At 46.2% G+C, this 19,999-nt stretch overlaps 1 protein-coding gene across 2 annotated transcripts in view; it reads left to right on the top strand.

Annotated features, from left to right (window-relative positions):
- LOC115468270 (ecto-ADP-ribosyltransferase 5-like) overlaps window positions 1-19,999 on the top strand; it is a 59,531-nt gene that overhangs the window by 18,898 nt on the left and 20,634 nt on the right. The window contains exons 2-3 of one of the 2 annotated variants that reach the window (XR_003941839.1): window positions 15,667-15,714; window positions 19,803-19,836. The exons of the other annotated variant lie outside the window; for it this stretch is intronic. The gene's annotated coding sequence lies outside the window, so the exon portion shown is untranslated. Of the gene's footprint in view, window positions 1-15,666; window positions 15,715-19,802; window positions 19,837-19,999 lie in introns of those variants that run through there. 2 annotated transcript variants of the gene reach the window in all.

Genomic DNA, 19,999 nt, shown 5'->3' with positions numbered 1-19,999 from the left:
AAGAAGTCTTTGCATTCACGTGCATTATTTGCGTTCGGGTCTTCTAGGTGTATATTTATGTCTCCTGTTATTATTATATTGGCGTTAGATACACAGGTATTTGATATGAAATCCGTGAATTGCGATTGACTTTCTTTCCAGTTGCCTGGAGGTCTGTAGAATAGGACAATATTTAGGTTGTCAATCAGATCTGTGTGGCTGATTTTGACTGAGGCAATTTTGAGTATCGGTGTTATAGACTCAGCAGTTGTTGTTACCGTGAAGTGAGATCTATAGATTAGTGCTATTCCTCCTCCTCTCTTGTCTTTCCTTGTCCAGTGAGTGATTTTATAGTCTGGGGGACAAATCTCCAGTATTATGGGGTCTTTTTGGTCGTGAATCCATGTCTCACTGATCATTAGTAGGTCGAGTTTTTCTGTTGTGATCCAGTCTGTTATGTCAATTGTTTTGCTCACTATAGATCTGGCGTTTGTGTATCCCACTTGGATTTGTTTGTGTGGATCTGTTATTGGTGTTGTGTGGATTTTTATTAGTTGATGTTCCTTTGTTTTAATGGTATTCATTTACATTTAATTTCTTGTTGTATGCCAGCATGCGACATATGTGCAGGACGTCAGACTCACAGAAACAGAAACCTGCGCGGCCGCATTGCTGATCTGCAAGGGCAGGCTTCTATATGGAATGTTGCTAGTGGAGGAGTAGCCTAGTGGTTAGTGCAGCGGAACATGGGATGTTGTTACTATTTGAGATTCTGGAATGTTGCTATTACTTGAGATTCTACATGGAATGTTGCTACTATTTGAGATTCTAGATGGAATGTTGCTACTATTGGAGATTCTGTTGCTACTATTTGAAATTCTACATGGAGTGTTGCTATTCCACTAGCAACATTCTATATTTAGATTGTGAGCTCTTTGAGCAGGGACTGTCTTTTCATGTATGGTGTACAGCGCTGTGTATGCTTTGTAGCACTACAGAAGTGATAAGTAGTAGTGGTAGTAGTAATTTAGGGAGTCATGTTTGAGGATTTCGTTAATGTGAATAAATCTCTCTCTTCTTTTTTAGGTGAAATGTCTAAATATGGAAGTAGCATTAGGAATGGTGCCTACAGCCTTTGATGACCAGTATATCGGATGTGAAGAAAAAATGGTGGAAAAAATGGGTTCCATGAGCTTACTGGAAGCTGAAAAAAATAGAAATGAGATGTTTAAGTACACATGGGAGAGCACAGTCTCACAATGGGAAAAAATGGTAGAGGAAAAGAAACTTCCACCCCTCCCCAAAGGCTTCAGGGATGAGCATGGAATAGCTTTACTGGTTTACACTAGTTCAGGAGTGTATGAAGACTTCAATGCCGCTGTAAAGAGTGGTGGTACATCTCCGGAACATTACATGCAGGAATTCCACTTCAAAGTTCTTCATTTTTATTTGACAACAGCTTTAAGACTCTTAAGAGGAAATTGTGGAGAACGGTGCCAGACAGTGTACAAAGGAAACATTGGTGTTCATTTTCATCCCCCCACATCCTCAGATAGTTTGATGAGGTTTGGGCAGTTCACGTCTACATCCGCCATTAAAGAAATGGCTGAACTCTTCGGAAAAGATTCATTTTTTACCCTGATGACCTGCTTTGGAGTTAGCACTGCAAATTTTTCTCTTTATCACATTGAAAAAGAAGTGTTGTTGCCGGTCAATGAAGTTTTCACTGTGTCAAGTTTTGACGAGCAAACACACTTCTTTGTCCTGAACAGTACTCGGAAGACCTGCAGCAGATATAACTGTACATACCTAGAGGGTGAGTACTGAAGTCTGGCTTGCAGAAATTGAGCCACTTTTGTTGCAGGTATTGGCATAGGCGCCCGGTATAAGAGGCTTGGGGAGGCTGCCTCCCCAGCCACAGCAGGATGGATCAGCTGTTTCTATAGAAATGCTAAATAGTAGTAGTTCTCCTGCGAGTCCTGCTGCTCTGGGGGGTTTAAATAGCAGCAGTGAAAGCCGTCTCTAGCCTTGTGTATAACCAGTTGTAATTTGATTATCTTACTGCTGGGAGAGCAGAGCAGGGGGGTTGGCTGGAGGTGTCCTGGGTTGCCAGGGAGATATTTAACTAGGATCATGAATTCCTGCACATGACCAGTTCACACCAAAGAGACTTGCACTGACCCCTGAAATTTTAAAAGTGCTAAAAAATAAGTTTTAAAAGTATTTGCATTAAATCTAATTGCAGAATTTAGGTGCTAGGAAGTGGGATTGGTATGCTATGTACTCAAATTTGCTCAAGCCATATGCAAATTAGTCCGTTTTTGGGAGGTTCTCATTTGCATATTTATGGGTAAAAATTGTTGGAAATGTTTACAGCCTTAATGTTGGAGCATGGCTCTGATCAAAAATGTGAACTTTGATCCAAAAACGAAGGGATTAGCTAGTGTTTTTGAGTAAAAATTCCCATTAGAGTGTCTGTATGTTAATCTGCATTCAAATAGACCTCTCTGATTGGATGAGCAGCTCCTGTTAGAAAATCTGCTCGGGAACAGAGAGGAGAGGAGAGAATCAATGGGTGGGTGGGTGTGGATGGCTGGAGGGGGGCAGGGGAAAGGAGAGAATCAATGGGTGGGTATGGATGGCTGGAGGGGGGGCAGGGGAGCGAGGATAAGAAATGAAGAAGAAAGGCAGAAAGTAAAGAAATAAATGGAAAGGAAGCCCTGGAAATGGAGTTAAGAGGACAGATAGCAGCAGAATCGGATACTGGGTCAGCATGATCACAAAAACAGTCACCAGACAACAAAGGTAGAAAAGATCATTTTATTTTCATTATAGTGTTTGGAATATGTCCACTTTGAGAATCAGGTGCTCAACATTAAATGTTTATATTTATTTATTTACTTATGTATGGCATTTTATCCCACATTAAACATGAATTAGGATGTTTTGTGGCTCTACATGAGAATTGTGATATTATAATCCTTGTTTCATATTGTTGACGGTCTGCATTTTCCATATGGGTGGTATATTGGTGTATTAGGTTCTGCCCAGTGTAATATTTATGGTACAGTAAGGTTCTGAGTGTGTTTTTGCACAAAGTTGTGCATAGTGTTTTGCAGTTGAGCGATTGTGCTTAGAATATGCTTTGAGCAACCACTTTATTCTTTGACATATGATACATATCTAATATCTAAATTTAATAATAGGTATTAATTGTGACTTTTATTTTTATTTATTTATTTTTTCTGTGTGTTATCAGACAATTATGGATTTAAGCTCCACCCCTGGCCCCACCCCTAACCCCGCCCCTTTAGCCTCCCCCAACAGTTGGGCCACCGACCGCCTATGGGTATTGGGGGAGTACTGGGGAAATAATGAGTAAGAATGTGAATATGACAGTCATCACTGGACAGGGCTCATTTGATTGTAATAATGACAGGGGAGGGCACTGGGTCACTCCCTGCTCCAGAAACGCTATATACATTTCAGAGCAGGTAAAAGTAGAGACTTTGTTATACTGTGCAGAACCAGCCTAACCGCTAGGCAAGACTTGGTAGTTCAGCAACTTCCGGGGGAGAAGCACAGAGCAGTCAAAGCAAAACAATAGACCCTCACAGTCAAACAAACTCAAAGGACCACCTGCAGAAAGGGTGGTTAAAAGTGTGACGTATTTGGGAGAAGATTAGGGGCCTGAAAGTTAATTGATTGGGGGTTAGGTGTAAGGCTGAAGGTTTCTCTAGGGCACCCAATTATCTTCCACTTCCATTGTGGAGTCATTTTATAAGCATGTCCGCATGTAGATAATCTCATTATACTCAGCTTCAACTTCACATTAATAATACCATATTCAAGATATCATGGTCTAGTTCAACCAAGACACTTTAGTATAAACTTATATATGCCTAGTGCGCATGTAGATAATGGCATTTACACATATGATCTGTTTCATAAAGTCTGCTATTTACATAGAGATTACTAGGATGTAGTGATTTCAAGGAGCCTGTTTAGGGTGTCGCTAGGTTGATCCAAAAATGTATATGAGTATTTCTTATTTTACAGTGGGAATACATGTATATTTTTACAAATGACCTCATTGGTTATTATACCAGTTCTGAAGCTTGCAGAGGGTTTTAGAAAGTGCCTGCTTCAGCCAGGATTTCAAATGAGGGATTAAGGGAGCAATTTTCTTTCTTTCTTTCTTTAATTTTTTTTTTAATTATTAGGATTTACTTACCACCTTTTTGCAGAAATTCACCCAAGACAGTGTAAACCAGAGCAATCTGGACAAAGGCAATAGACAATTTCATTAAAAAAAATTCAAATAACAGCTACACAATACATAATAAAACATCTTAATAGACATCATAGGGTATAAGCAAAGATATCGACAGATAAGGTAGAGTAACAGGAGTTAGATAGAAAAGAAGAAGATTAACAGAAAGAAAAGTGCATTGTGAAGGCGGTTAGCTTGGCAGAGTTTAAAAAGGGGTTGGACAGTTTCCTAAAGGACAAGTCCATAGACCGCTACTAAATGGACTTGGGAAAAATCCACAGTTCCAGGAATAACATGTATAGAATGTTTGTACGTTTGGGAAGCTTGCCAGGTGCCCTTGGCCTGGATTGGCCGCTGTCGTGGACAGGATGCTGGGCTCGATGGACCCTTGGTCTTTTCCCAGTGTGGCATTACTTATGTACTTATGTCCTCTACTTGGCTCACTTTTATTACATAGAGCAGTGATTTAACCTATTGTGATGTCATAGTGGCTCATTCCACCAATAAGAGCCAACCTCATTAGTGATGTCACAATGGCTTGATTGTATAGAATGTTTGTACGTTTGGGAAGCTCACCAGGTGCCCTTGGCCTGGATTGGCCGCTGTCGTGGACAGGATGCTGGGCTCGATGGACCCTTGGTCTTTTCCCAGTGTGGCATTACTTATGTAAGTCAGAAAGGCATAAATATAATCTCAGCTAAGGTAGGAGTGGATAAGCAAGTGCTTCTACAGTTTGTTTCTTATTTTTGCCTCAAAATGTAAAAAGAATCTTATTGTGGTCTCCCTAGTTAATTGGCAGCACTTACTTAAACATTTCCAGAACTGGGCTGTTATACAAGTCAACGTAAAGTGTGAGGCAGTGAAATGAAAGAGTTACTGTGCTGGTTGAGTGGTGGACCTTTTGGAGTGAGAGCACCCACTTAGGGGAGGGGTTAAGTCAGGGACTTACAATTATCCTTTCATTTCATGGATTAATGAGTTTTCACAGTTTATTAGAAAAGTTTGGGATCTTGCCAGGTATTTGTGACCTGGATTGGCCACCGTTGGAAACAGGATGCTGGGCTTGATGGACCTTTGGTCTTTCCCAGTATGGCAATACTTACGTACTTATGTTAATTATGAGGAACACAAAGCAAAGATTTATACACGCAGAGGGAGATAGTATTTTTATTGCATTAACAGTGAAAGAATGCATTTTCCAATCTTAGGGGTCCTTTCACGAAATTGCAATAACTACTAATGTGTGCATACCGCACCTTAAAATGCCCTACTGCAGAGACATACTGAGGCATCCTGTGGCAATTTTGGCATCTGCTTGTGCTTCTGACATACTAAAAAATATATTTTAGTTTTTTATTATTTATTATTATTATTATTTTATTATTTATTAGGATTTATTTACCGCATTTTTGAAGGAATTCATTCAAGGCAATGTACAGTAAGAATAGATCAAACACGAGCAATAGACAATTACAGCAGTAAAAATATTTTAAAAAAATACAAAGTATGGCACGGTATACTATTTACAATGTCAACACAATACGTAATAGAACATTATAGGTGATAGCGAAGGGTAAAGCAAAGATGTAACATATAGATAGGTAAGAAAGTAGGAAGAGTTAGAGAGTAAGGTGATTGATTTAAAGAAAGTTGCTCATGAGGTCAGAGAGATGGTTAAATATTATCTCAGCTAGGGTAGGAGTGAATAAACATGTCCCGCTGCAGTATGTGCAGCCTGAGTCAATCTTTGTGTGCGTGAGTGAGACTAACAAGTTAGTTACTTCTTCCATTAAAGGCTTGGTTGAAGAGCCAAGCTTTCACCTGCTTCCTGAAGTAGAGGTCAGGGCCGTGCCGATGCGGTAAGCGAGGTAAGCGCCGCAGGGGGGCGCCCACCTCTGGAGGGCGCCGCCGCCGCGGTGCTTACCCTCGCCCCGCGCCCCAAAGGCCTTTAAATATTTTACCTGGGTCGCAGCAGCGTCAGTGAAAGCGCTGCCGACCAGCAAGGGAGGGGCGGTCCGCCCCGAGTGTCATCAAAAAGGGGGGTGCCGCCGCTCCCGCTGCTCTTCTTCCTGGCAGCCCCTCCCCCGCACTAGCCCTTTAAAAATAAATTGCCGACGCGATAGGGAGCGCAGCACCTCGTGTGCAAGTAAAAGAAGCGGATCCGATCATCTCATTGGGCCTTCCCTCACTGTCCCGCCCTCCTCTGACGCAACTTCCTATTTCCTCTAGGGCGGGACAGTGAAGGAAGGCCCAATGAGATGATCGGATCCGCTTCTTTTACTTGCACACGAGGTGCTGCGCTCGCTATCGCGTCGGCAATTTATTTTTAAAGACCGGGTGGCAGGGAGAAGACGAGGCAGGGTGAGGGTGGGGGACAGATGGGTGAAGGTGGGGGGGACTCGGATAGCAGAAGGGACTGGGTGGGAGACAGATGGGGTGAGGGGGACTCGGATGGGCAGAAGGGACTGGGTGGGAGACAGATGGGGTGAGGGTGGGGGGCACTTGGAGAGCAGAAGGGACTGGGTGGGAGCCAGATGGGGTGAGGGGGACTCGGATGGGCTGAAGGGACTGGGTGGGAGACAGATGGGGTGAGGGTGGGGGGCACTTGGATAGCAGAAGGGACTGGGTGGGAGCCAGATGGGGTGAGGGGGACTCGGATGGGCCAGAAGGGACTGGGTGGGAGCCAGATGGGGTGAGGGTGAGGGGCACTTGGATAGCAGAAGGGACTGGGTGGGAGCCAGATGGGGTGAGGGGGACTCGGATGGGCAGAAGGGACTGGGTGGGAGACAGATGGGGTGAGGGTGGGGGGCACTTGGATAGCAGAAGGGACTGGGTGGGAGCCAGATGGGGTGAGGGGGACTCGGATGGGCAGAAGGGACTGGGTGGGAGACAGATGGGAGAAGGGGCATGGAACTGGGGTCTGAAAAGTGAGCAGGAGGGAGAATGGGGTCATGCCTGGGGCAGAGGTGGATGGGAGAATCAATGGATCTGGAACTAGGGGCAGCCGCAGGTGGGAACTGGGAGCTGAAAAGAGGGGGCATTGAGAGAGGGGGGATAGATCCTGGATGGAATGGGGAGTGAGAGGGAGGGCAGACCCTGAATGGATGGGAGGGGGAAAGAGAGAGGGCAAATGGTGAATCGAAGGAGCAGAGAGAAAGGGCAGACAGTGGATAAAAGGGAGTGAAAGAGCAGACAGTGGATGGAAGGGGCAGAGATAGAGGGCAAATGCTGGAGGGAAAGGAGAGAGAGAGGGCAGATGGTGGATGGAAGGGGGAGAGAGAGATGGCAGACTGGGGCAGATGGTGGATGGAAGGCACATTAGAGAGGGCAGACACTGGATGGCAGAGAGAGAGCGAAGACAGATGCTGGATGGAAGGAAGACGGTGAAAAGAAGATGAGGAAAGCAGAAACCAAAGACAACAAACTGTAAATATATATTTTATTATTTTGCTTTAGGATATAGTATTTTAGCTGTGTTAATAAATGTTTATAAATAGAACATGTAAATAAGGTAATCTTTTTATTGGACTAATTTTAATACATTTTGACTTAACTTTCAGAGAACAAAACCCCCTTCCTCAGATCAGGATAGGATACTGTAACAGCACTATACTGTATTGACCTGAGGAAGGAGATTTTGGCCTCTGGAAGTTAAATGTATTAGTCCAATAAAATGGTATTATTTTATTTTCTGTATTTGTTTTATTTCTATTTGTTCATTTGTAAAGTGGTGATTGGTATTTGTTAGTTTTTTCAAATTTACATCTGCTGTCTTTATATTTTGCACAGTACTAGGAGACATTTTCTGTTTCTGTGGCGTTGCATTGTATGCAGAGTCTGGCATTGGGGGTTCAGTTTAATTTTTGTCTAAATAGAAAGTTTATGATTACTTATTCTATAGTGGATTAGGGTGTATCTGTGTTTGTGAAAAGACATGGCTTTCAGTTGGCATTGACTGTGCAGGATCGACGATCTGTACTATTCTGTCTGGTTTCGTTTTACAATAGGTGAATTGATGTTCTAGTGCTCACTGTAGTGCTTAAGATGCTTTCCTTTTCCTTGTGTGACTCATAGAAACGACTGCTTATGGTATGGTAAAATTGCTCTATAGGTCGTGTTTGTATTCTCGGTATGCCTAGTACTGGATTTGGGGGGGGGGGGGGGGTGTTAAAAAAATGACCGGCCCCGGTGTCAACTACCCTAGCTACGCCACTGCTGCCGACGTCTCCCTTCCCTTGCACTCGTTGGTTCCCTCAGTGTCCCGCCTTCTTCTGACGTCAGAAGAAGGCGGACACTGAGGGAACCAAGAGCGCAAAGGGAAGGGAGATGTCGGCAGCGCTCCGCTTTCACTGACGCTGCTGCGACCAGAAGTAAAAGATTTAAAGGCCCCAGGGCGCGGAGGGAAGGGCAGAGAGGCATGGATGGAGGGCAGAGAGGCATCGATGGGAGGGCAGGGGCCCAGGGAGAGGACAAATTGCTGGAAGGGGAGGGGAGAGAGGATTGCTGGCTATGGATGGAGGAGGGAAGGGCAGAGGGACAAGGATGGACATGGGGGCCCAGGGAGAGGACAAATTGCTGGAAATGGAGGGGAGGGGAGAGAGGAGGATTGCTGGGCTATGGATGGAGGAGGGAAGGGCAGAGAGGGACAAGAATGGACATGGATGGGAGGGCAGGACCCAGGGAGAGAGGAGAAATTGCTGGAAATGGATATAGAGCAAGAAATGAAGAAGAAAGGAGGAAAAGTAAAGAAATAAATGGAAAGGAAGCCCTGGAAATGGAGTTAAGAGGACAGATAGCAGCAGAATCAGATACTGGACCAGCATGATTGAAAAAAGAAAGTCACCAGACAACAAAGGTAGAAAAAAAATCATTTTATTTTCATTTTAGCATTTGGAATATGTCCACTTTGAGAATTTACATCTGCTATCTTATTTTGCAATGTATACCAATTTGTTTCTAGAATATTGCTGACAATTCCTTTCAGTGTGGCAAGTGGTGAGCGATCATTTTCATGGGGGGGGGGGGGGCTTGATCATTTTCACGGGGGGGGGGGGGGGGGGCGCCAATTGATAGTCTGCAGGGGGCGCCAGAGACCCTAGGCACGGCCCTGGTAGAGGTAGTCTCGTGTTACACGTAGCCTTTCAGACAATGCATTCCAGAGTGTCAGGGCTACTCCGGAGAAGACTCGCTTGCGGGTATCACATCGTGTAATGTCTTTTGGAGAGGGTGTAGTTAGTGAAAGTTCTCGGGAGGACCTTAGTGTCCTTGGCGGTGTGTGGAGGATCATCCTATTCTTCAGATACTCGGGCCCATTTCCTTTCAGGGCCTTGAAGATCAGACAGAGTTTTAAATTTAGCCCTGTATTGTACTGGTAGCCAATGAAGTTTTTGCAAAAATGGTGTGATATGGTCACGTCGCTTGCAACCTTTTATGAGTCTTGCTGCTGCATTCTGAATCAACTGGAGCTGGTGCAGGCCCTTTGTAGTCAGACCATTGTATAGTGCATTGCAGTAATCTAGTCTTGATGTTATCATGGCATGCACAACTGGGATAAGATTTACCTTCTCGATGTAAGGAGAGTGGCGGCGTAGCTGTTGCAAATAGTAGAAGCAGCTCTTGTAGGTTGCTTGGATTTGGGGAATCAGTGTTGAATGTAACTGTATTCCAAGGTTCCTGAGTTGTGATCTGAGGGGGAGTTCATACTTCCCAAAAGAGATTTTGATGCCAGGTATGTGTCAACTTGTGTTAGGGACCTAGAAAAACTTGGTTTTATTTGGGTAAAAATCAAAGTTTGCTGTGTTTAGCCCATTCTTGAATTGATGTTAGACAGCTGATCAGTTTATTCAGGGCTGTAGGTAAGTCGGGTTCAATGGGAATGAGTAGCTGCACATCATCTGCATCAGGGCTGGTGCTTGAGTCTCTGGCGCCCCCTGCAAGCTATCAGTTGGTGCCCCCCCCCCCCCCCCCCCCCCGGTCCAGCATCTCCTTTCTCTCTTCTCCCTCCCCCCACCCATTTTCAGCCCAGTGCCTTAAAAGGTGAAGAAGAAAAGTTTGGGTTTTTTTTTTACTTGACAGCTTTTTAATTTATTTGAAAGCTTCCCATATATAGATAAAAATATCATAAAATAAAATTGAATATCACTAAAACTGCTTTAAAAATGATTGTAGCTGGTGGAAACAGCACTAATAACGGCTATATTTTGTGCTCCTTTTCTACACTGTTCTATTAAATACATGTCGAGCAACTCTCCATTCTCCCCTGCCCTCTCCTCCATCCATCCATATCCAGCAAATTTGCTCTCTCCCCTGCCCTCCCTTCCTTTCCTGTCCAGCGATCTCTTCTCTCTCCTGCCCTCCCCTCCTCTCCTGTCCAGTGATCTCTTCTCTCCCCCTACCCTCCCCTCCTCTCCTGTCCAGCGATCTCTTCTCTTCCCCTGCCCTGCCCTCCTTTCCATGTCCAGTGATCTGCTCTCTCCCCCTGCCCTCCCATTCTCTCCAATTCCAGCGATCTGTTCTCTCCCCCTGCCCTCCTCTCGATTCCAGTGATCTCTTCTCTCCCCCTGCCCTCTTCTCTAATTCCAGCGATCTCTTCTCTCCCCCTGCCCTCCTCTCCTGTCCAGCAATCTATTCTCTCCCCCTCCCCTCCATGTCCAGCGATTCTCCCTGCCCTCCCTCAGCTCCCCAACAGCCCTCCTCTCCATTCCTCCCCCACCCACACATTTAACCCTTTTACATTCAGTAGCAGCAACGGCAATGAAGAAGACAGCACTGCGGGTTCGCCTCCAGCTTCTCCCTTCCCTCACACAGTGTCCCACCTTCTGCGATGATGCATTTCCTGTTTCTGCGAGGGCGGGACACTGTGTGAGAGAAGGGAGAAACTGGAGGCGAGCCCGCGGTGTTGTCCTCTTCACTGCCATTGCTGCCACTGAAAGTAAAAGGGTTAAACACGCACCGGTAGGGGGGAGGAACGGAGAGAGGAGGGCTGTCGATCGGGCAGCTGAGGGCAGGAGTGGAGGGACCATCCAAGAGTGCCTGGCTGCAGCGCTGCTGCACCAGGCAGCCCTGCATTTGGGGGGGGGGGGGGACAGCAGCCAGGGGAAGGTCATGGTTGGGCTGGGGAGGCTTAGCCTCCTTAAGCTTCTTATACGGGGCGCCTATGAGCGTAGCTGTCACAAATGGTAGAAGCAGCTCTTGAAGGTTGCTTGGATTTGGGGAATCAGAGTAAGTGTTGAGTCTAACTGTATTCCAAGGTTCCTGACTTGTGATTTGAGGGGGAGTTCATACTTTCCAAAAGGGATTTTGATGTCAGGTATGTATCCACTTGTGTTGGGGACCCAGAGAAGCTCGGTTTTACTTGGGTTCAGGCAAAGTTTGGGTCAGGTCAGGGTGGAGAGTAGGTGTGTACTGCACTAATTGGTTCACACAGCTACATCGCTGCAAGCTAACTGATTAGCGTGTGGTTAGTGCATGAGCCCTTACTGCCTACAAAATAGGTGGCGGTAGGGGCTGACCTGTTAATGGGAAAGTTATCATGTGGCCATTAATTAAAAAAATAGAAAACATGGCCATTGTACCCATGTGGGAAAAATGGCCTTAGCTTGCGAGAATGAACGTGTCGGCATGCACTAAGGCCACTTTGTAACACAGTTGGGTAAAAGGGTCCCTCAATATCCACAAAATCTCCAAACAAGACAAATTCAAGCCAGCACAAGAAGGCAACTATAAACATATATAAGCACTCATTCTTCTGCTTACAGTTCTTTTCTATATGATATTTTTATTCATAAGAACAGAAGTGTTGCCAAACTGGGACAGACCAAAGGTCCATCAAGCCCAGCATCCGTTTCCAACAGTGGCCAATCCAGGTCACAAGTACCCAGCAGAAACCTCAAAGAATAACAAGATTCTGGAATCCCAGAGTAGCAACATTCCATGTAGAACCCAGAGAGTAGCAAGATTCCATTCAGAATCCCAAGTACATAAGTGTTGCCATACTGGGACAGACCAAAGGTCCATCAAGCCCAGTATCCTGTTTCCAATAGCGGCCAATCCAGGTCACAAGTACCTGGCAGAAACCTCAAAGAATAACAAGATTATGGAGTCCCAGAGTAGCAACATTCCATGTAGAACCCCAGAGAGTAGCAAGATTCCATTCAGAATCCCAAGTACATAAGTACAGAAGTGTTGCCATACTGGGACAGACCGAAGGTCCATCAAGCCCAGCATCCTGTTTCCAACAGTGGCCAATCCAGGTCACAAGTACATGGCAGAAACCTCAAAGAATAACAAGATTCTGGAATCCCAGAGTAGCAAGATTCCATTCAGAATCCCAAGTACATAAGTACATAAGTGTTGCCATTCTGAGACAGACCAAAGGGTTCATCAAGCCTAGTATCCTGTTCCCAATAGTGGCCAATCCAGGTCACAAGTACCTGGATTGGCCACTGGAACTCCTCTCATATGAGGAAAGGCTAAAGAGGTTGGGGCTGTTCAGCTTGGAAAAGAGATGGCTGAGGGGGGGGGGTGGGGGGATATGACTGAGGTTTAAAATATCCTGAGTGGTGTAGAATGAGTAAAAGTGAATCATTTTTTTTACTCGTTCCAAAAGTACAAAAACTAGGAGACAATCAAGGAAATTACAAAGAAATATATTTTAAACAAATAGGAGGAAATATTTTTTCACTCAATGAATAGTGGTTAGCGTATCTGGGTTTAAAAAACATTTGGACAAGTTCCTGGAAGAAAAGTCCATAGTCTGCTATTGAGACAGACATGGGAACCCACTGCTTGCCCTGGGATTGGTAGCATGGAATGTTGCCAATATTTGGGTTTTCTGCCAGGTACTTGTGACCTGGCTTGGCCACTGCTGGAAATAGGATACTGGGATAGAAGGACCAGTGCTCTGACCCAGCATGGCTATTTTATGTTCTTATGTTGGTTATCCTAGAAATAAGCAGTGGATTTTCCCAAATCCTTCTTAATAATGGCTTATGGACTTTCTTTTAGAAAATTATCCAGACCTTTTTAAAACCCTGCTAAGCTAACTGCCTGCAATGAAATCCAGAGCTTAATTACTCATTGAGTGAAGAAACATTTTCTCCAATTTGTTTTAAATTTACTACTTAGTAGCTTCATTGTATCTCCCTTAGACCTAGTATTTTTGAAAAGAGCAAACAAGCAATTCACGTCTACCTGTTCCACTCCACTCAGTATATTAAAGACCTCTATCATATCCCTCAGCTGTCACTTCTCCAAACTGAACAGCCGTTTTAGCCTTTCCTCATAGGGAAGTTGTCCCGTTTTCATTTTCGTTGCCTTTCTCTGTTCCTTTTCTAATTCCACTATATCTTTTTTAAGATGCGGTGACCAGAAATACACACAGTATTCAAGGTGGAGTGAAACAAAGGCATTACAGCATTCTCATTTTTGTTTTCCATTCCTTTCCTAACAATCCCATGGAATCTCTCCAAGTATTTGTTAAACAAATCTTTAAGAGGATCTGCTAGATCACCTCTGAGCTCCCTCAGCACCAGGGGTGCAGCTACCATCCAGCAAGCCGTGCAAAATACCCAGGGCCGCCCAATAGAAGGGGCTGTCTGAAGCTATTCCCAACCACAGGTCCGGCATCTTTACCTTCCACTCTCCCTTTCCTACTCCCCCCCCCCATGACTGGCCTGGCCCAGCATCACTCTATCCCCCCCCCCCCCACTCCCATGACCAGCTCAGCATCGCTCCATCCACTGCTGTCTCTCTCCCTGATGCTGTGGCGGGTGACTGGCACAGGCAGTACTGAAAACTGGCTGGTTTTGGCTGTCAGAGCCTTTCATGTGCCATGTGCTGCGTCTCTAATGCAACTTCCTCTGGGTGGGGTACAGCAGAGGAAAGTCCCCACCATCCAGAGACAGCCAGTTTTCAGTGCAGCCTCTGCCGCTGCTGGCCACCTGCCAAGGAGAAGCCTCGGAGATGGGGGGGTGGATGGTGGGGGCTACAGAGAAAGGGAGACAGAACAGAGGGGGAGTAATGCTAGACCTTGGGGAGGGACCAGATGGAAGAGTAAGAGAGAGACCTGGACCAAAGGGGTGAAGAAGAAGATGCTGAAGAACAGATGGAAGAGACAGAGACGGACAAAGAGATAGACTAAAACCTGGGCCAAAAGGGACGGAGAAGAGAGGGGGAAGATGATGGCCTGGGTTGGATGGAGAACAGATGAAAAAGAGAGATCTGCAACAAAAAGGAGGGAGAAAAGAGGAAACAGATGCTGGATGGCGGAGTGGGGGGATTTGGAAGAGAAAAGACTGGACCAGGGGAGAGAGGGGTAGAGATGCTGGACCACTGAAAGGAGGTCGAGGGAGATGCCACAACATGGAGGGGGGGGGGGGGGGGGTTTGCATGAGGAAGGAGACAGAGAGAAGGAAGCATAGGGATAGGGTCACGGAGGGGCAATACTGGACAAGGGGAGGAATAGGGACACAGAGATGCTGAACATGTACATTCTCCCTTCCCCCCATGCCCACCACTTAGGGAGCAGTGGTGTTATTGGGGGCTCACCTCAATTTTTCCCCTTGGGGCCCATTCAGTCCTAGCTAAGCCACTGTTCAGCATTGGCTTCATCCACTTTCTTTAAGAAATGGTACAAAATCAACTTCATTCCTATTTATACCTTTGTCAGCTGACTATGGCCCTTCTCCAGGATTTTCTTCTGTTTATATTGTGTATCTGCCTTTTCCTTATTACTCTCCGCAGAGTGTTTCCCGGCATCTATCAGTCTTACAATTCCATTTCTAGCCTTCCTCCTTTCCCCAACATACCTGAAAAAATTCTCCTACCCAGATAACCCAAATATTTAGTGACCTGGATAGTCTGACTGAATATCTGGGCAGCCGGCTGTGCCACTATCCTGGTAGTGACGGGGTGGTCTGGGAATGGAGTCTGGGCGGAGCTGGGCGTTACCTGGTCAATGGCAATATTCAGGTCACTGACTGGGTTAGTCTGGATAAAGTTAGACAGGAAAAGAGCTCCTAAGTTTATTCAAGTCATTATCTGAGTCTCAGTCTGAATATCACCTGGCAGTCGCATTATACCCAGATGTCCAGCACTGAGACCTGGGCATAAAAGGCCTGTGGTAACCGCCATTTTAACAAACTCTGACGGACACTGAACATTGACCTGATATAAGGCTTCTGGAGTTATCGTGATTAGAGACTGAATGTTGCCACTATCCGGATAACTTCCTGCCTTGACTTCTTATCCAGATTTTCAGTGCCTGCCTCTTTCTGGTTAGTGACACTGAATATCTGGGTACTTTTTGTCCATCACAGCCGCCAATTATAAAAATGTCGACTGTGCAGCTGAACATTGCCTGTTCCAGCTTTGCATTTTTCATTGTTATAAATACATATATTTCTGCTTTCTAGGTGCAAATGCCACAGTTGGAACAACCTACAAATACTGCTACAGCTCTGGTGAGAACGGCCTTCATCTTTATAGTTATTCCTTCACGTGATATATCTAATGCCTTTCACAATAAATCCAAAATGTTTAACAATGTAAAATAACAATCAACATAACACACAATATAAAAATAAGGGCAATTAGACAGCCACAAGATTACTGCTGAGGTCCTAGACGCCATTTTGAACTGGTGACCAGTAAAGCCAGAGATGGTTTATGGTTTATGTATTTGATATTCTGCCATATCATGTGAAGTGCTTTAAAACACAAAGGTAAAAATTTAAAAGAAAAGAACTCCATTGTTCGATAGGGAAGTGAACAAATTAGGGAGGACACAAACAGTCCCAGAACAAGAATACAGATGTCATTCAATCCTTCAACTATCGATCAAGATCAATCTTAGCCTAACAGATGTGACGAGACCTTCATTTTCCCTTACTAGTGCCTGTGTTTCCCCATGGGGAAGAATATTGCATCCCCACCGGGTCCAGCGAATGGTCAGTGTGTCCACGTGAAATTTGAGATAGTCGTGTGGACAAACACTCAGAGTGGCAGTCATTTACCGCCCCCCTGATAAATCCTTCCCTTCCTTCCTAACCGACTTTGATGCTTGGCTCTCTGTCTTTCTTGACCCCTCATCTCCGTCCCTCATTCTCGGAGACTTTAACGTACATGCTGATGACCTATCCGACCCCCATACTTCTAAGTTCCTCACCCTAAAATCCTCCTTCAACCTCCAGCTGTGCTCCACCACCCCTACTCACCGTGACGGCCATTGTCTTGACCTCGTCCTCTCCTCCTCCGGCTCACCCTCCAATTTCCACGTCTCAGCTCTTCCTCTTCCTCTCTCCGACCATCACCTGATCACATTCACACTTCTTCACCCCTCCCCTTCACCCCGTCCAACTTTAACCACCACCTCCAGGAACCTCCAGGCTATTGACCCCTCCACCTTATCATCTACTATCTCTAATCTCCTCCCCTCCATCACGTCCTCCGCAACTGTGGACAAAGCGGTCTCCGATTACAATACCGCTCTCTCCTCTGCATTGGATACCCTCGCACCTTCAATCTCCCGTCCCACAAAACGCACCAATCCCCAGCCCTGGCTGACTCCTTGCATCCGTCACCTTCGCTCCTGCACCCGATCCGCTGAGCGCCTCTGGAGGAAATCTCGTACCCTTTCAGACTTCCTCCTCTACAAATTCATGCTATCCTCCCTCCACTCCTCCCTATTCTGTGCAAAACAGGACTATTACACCCAATTGACCAATTCTCTTAGCTCCAACCCTCGTCGTCTCTTCACCACCCTTAACTCCCTCCTAAAAGTGCCCCCCGCTCCTACTCCCCCTTCTCTCTCTCCTCAATCACTGGCCGACTATTTCCGCGACAAAGTGCAAAAGTTCACGACCAAGCCACCACCTCCTCTTCACCCTCTAACCCTCTCCCCCATCCAACCCACCCAGGTCTCTTTCTCCTCCTTCCCTGAGATCACCGAGGATGAAACTTCCCGCCTTCTTTCGTCCTCGAAATGCACCACCTGTTCCTCTGATCCCATCCCCACCAACCTACTCAACACCATCTCCCATACCGTCACCCCCGCCATCTGTCGCATCCTCAACCTCTCTCTCTCCACTGCAACTGTCCCCGACACCTTCAAGCACGCCGTTGTCACACCTCTCCTCAAAAAACCTTCACTTGACACTACCTGCCCCTCCAACTACCGCCCCATTTCTCTTTTACCCTTCCTTTCCAAAATACTTGAGCGCGCTGTTCATAGCCGCTGCCTTGATTTTCTCTCCTCTCACGCCATCCTCGATCCACTTCAATCCGGTTTTCGCCCTCTGCACTCGACTGAAACGGCACTCTCTAAAGTTTGCAATGACCTGCTCCTGGCCAAATCCAGAGGTCACTACTCCATCCTCATCCTCCTCGATCTTTCCGCCGCGTTTGACACTGTCAATCATGACTTACTTCTTGCCACGCTGTCATCTTTTGGGTTCCAAGGCCCGGTCCTCTCCTGGTTCTCCTCTTATCTCTCCCACCGCACCTTCAGGGTACACTCCCATGGATCTTCCTCCACTCCCATCCCACTATCTGTTGGAGTTCCCCAGGGTTCTGTCCTTGGACCCCTTCTCTTCTCAATCTACACCTCTTCCCTGGGCTCGCTGATCTCGTCTCATGGTTTTCAGTATCATCTTTATGCTGATGACACCCAGCTATACCTCTCCACACCTGACATCACTGCGGAGACTCAGGCCAAGGTATCGGCCTGTTTATCCGACATTGCGGCATGGATGTCCAACCGCCACCTGAAGCTGAACATGTCCAAGACCGAGCTCCTTGTCTTTCCTCCTAAACCCACTTCTCCTCTTCCTCCACTCTCTATCTCTGTTGATAACACCCTCATCCTCCCCGTCCCATCTGCCCGCAACCTCAGAGTCACCTTCGACTCCTCCCTCTCTTTCTCTGCGCATATCCAACAGACTGCCAAGACCTGTCGCTTCTTCCTCCTCAATATCAGCAAAATTCGCCCTTTCCTCTCTGAGCATACCACCAGAACTCTAGTCCACGCTCTCATTACCTCTCGCCTCGATTACTGCAACTTACTCCTCACCGGCCTCCCACTCGGCCATCTATCCCCCCTTCAATCCGTTCAGAACGCTGCTGCACGTCTTATATTCCGCCAAAACCGTTATACCACCCCTCTCCTTAAATCACTTCATTGGCTTCCAATCAGATATCGCATACAATTCAAGCTCCTCCTCCTTACCTACAAATGCACTCAGGCTGCGGCTCCTCACTACCTCTCCACCCTGATCTCCCCCTATGTTCCCGCCCGCAACCTCCGCTCACAGGACAAAGCCCTTCTCTCAGTACCCTTCTCCACTACTGCCAACTCCAGGCTCCGCTCATTCTGCCTTGCCTCACCCTATGCCTGGAATAATCTTCCTTTACCCATACGCCATGCCCCCTCCCTACCCATCTTCAAATCTCTGCTTAAAACTCACCTCTTCAATGCTGCCTTCGGCGCCTAACCGCTCGAGAAATATAAAATACCCTAATCTATCCACGCTATCAGATTAACTGTTCACTTGTCCTCTAGATTGTTCACTTGTCTTTAGTTTGTTCTCTTGTCTTTTAGATTGTAAGCTCTTTGAGCAGGGACTGTCCTTCTATGTTTGAATTGTACAGCGCTGCGTAGCCCTAGTAGCGCTTTAGAAATGATTGTTGTTGTTGTTGTTGTTGGTTTTGTTTAAGGGAGTACTTGGGGGTACTGAGTACTGGCACCTTTTCCATTGTCTGCTAAAATTGACCCACGGTCCCCAACAGGGCTGGTCTTAGACAGGGGCAACAGGAGCGGTCACACAGGGCCCCGTGCCTCCAGGGACCCCCCCCCTGCGCTCCTTCCCCACTCCCCGCCATTGCTCCCCTGGATTGGCCCCTGTCGTGGACAGGATGCTGGGCTCAATGGACCCTTGGTCTTTTCCCAGTGTGGCATTACTTATGTACTTATGACCCCTTGCCTCCCCTCCCCCAAGCCGCAGGGTGCCCTCCCAGCACCTACCTGAAGCCACCCTGGTGGTTTAGTAGAGTCTTCGGGGCAGGAAAGTGGGGAAAAAAATGTCCATCTGCCACTTTGTGGATGTTTTTCTCTTTTAAAAATGAGCCTCATAGTATCGGAAAAAGTCCTAAAATTAACCGGATGAATTATTTCAAATACTTCAGTTTCATTTTGTGCTTGAGATCAATTCTAGTTCATTTTACTCTTCCCTCAGAAAGTTCAGTCCTGTTCAATGATGTCTCATTCTGCCGTTATTGGTAAACTCTTCTCTGGCACAATGATCCTGGAATCTATATTAGACAGAGCAAAGCTTTTTTATCAAATTCTCAGTGAAATCCTGCAGGAGGTGCCAGAGATCTGCAATAGATACCGTGGAGGGCATTATCTCCTCTGCTGTGAGATCCACAGGGCAATTGCACAAATTTGTCTTAAGGATCCTGCAGATAAAGTGAACTATAGCAATTGAGATCAGAATGGTACAGTAACAGTAGAGATTTATTATTTATCATTGCTGATATATTTTCTCATTAACAGCTCCAAGAGGTGGTCGTCTCCTTTTCAGCACGACAACCCCTCTGCTCATCACTGGAGTTTTCATCATAATCACTGCTGTGGTCTCTGGACTGGTCTCTGGCTTCTAAGCACGCTCGCTGCTTCTCTCTGCAACACTGGCTGGACCGTAAGCCCTTCGGAGTAGAGGCCTGTCATGCTTGTTCTTTTTTATTGTTTTT

This window comes from Microcaecilia unicolor, chromosome 4, assembly GCF_901765095.1.
Source record: "Microcaecilia unicolor chromosome 4, aMicUni1.1, whole genome shotgun sequence".
In the NCBI taxonomy this organism is placed as follows: domain Eukaryota; kingdom Metazoa; phylum Chordata; class Amphibia; order Gymnophiona; family Siphonopidae; genus Microcaecilia; species Microcaecilia unicolor.
The sequence above is the reverse complement of the archived record's forward strand: the minus strand, read 5'-3'. Positions and strand labels throughout refer to the sequence as shown.